The 729-nt window shown below is 29.2% G+C and overlaps 1 protein-coding gene across 1 annotated transcript in view; it reads left to right on the top strand.

Annotated features, from left to right (window-relative positions):
• LOC110416926 (F-box/FBD/LRR-repeat protein At1g13570-like) overlaps positions 1 to 729 on the top strand; it is a 90,045-nt gene that overhangs the window by 56,037 nt on the left and 33,279 nt on the right. The gene's annotated exons all lie outside the window — the stretch shown is intronic.

The raw sequence follows: 729 nt of genomic DNA, 5'->3' as shown, positions 1-729 counted from the left end.
AAGTTTAAATAAAGATAATACAAACCGTTCTTTGAATGGATATTATAAAATGTTAATATCTTCCTTACATATTATTATATTCTCGAACTCAAATATTATTATATAGACAAGAACTTATTTCATTGAAACGAATTTACGTTAAATTTAAAATAATATTTGAAAGAAACTTGACCTGTGGTCCGCCATCTGCCCCTTCTAGGGGTTCCACAGACACTTCACGTTTCCCAGACCCAACATGGCAGACAAATGTGGACCAATCTTCACTATTACATTACGAATTTTACATTACTATTGTTAGGATTCTTCAGACTAATAATTTATATCTTTTTTGCTTTTTATTCGTGGGACTCAAAGGCTTCATTGTCTACTTGATTGAATTAGACACAGTACGTGGTTGAATTGGAACAAGAAAAACATGCCAAATTTTTTTCTACATAATTCCTATTCTTTTACATAGCTTACTTTTCAACTAGAGAAATCATGTAATCATAATTTAAGTAAATAAATAGAATTGAGGCATTTTGATTTGACCTAATCAATTGGTATATTTCATTATGACATTTTGATTTGACCCAACCAATTGATACATTTCATTAAGATATTTTTTTTGGACAATTCATTAGAATATTTATTAACATTACTTTTTGAAAATGAGAGACCTGAAACTTCATTAATTTGATCCTTGGGCCTCGACCAACCCAACATGTTTTTTGTTTCTCCTTTTTTTTT

This window comes from Theobroma umbraticum, unplaced genomic scaffold, assembly GCF_002168275.2.
Source record: "Theobroma umbraticum cultivar Fairchild unplaced genomic scaffold, ASM216827v3 scaffold_51.0, whole genome shotgun sequence".
Lineage (NCBI taxonomy): Eukaryota > Viridiplantae > Streptophyta > Magnoliopsida > Malvales > Malvaceae > Theobroma > Theobroma umbraticum.
The sequence above is the reverse complement of the archived record's forward strand: the minus strand, read 5'-3'. Positions and strand labels throughout refer to the sequence as shown.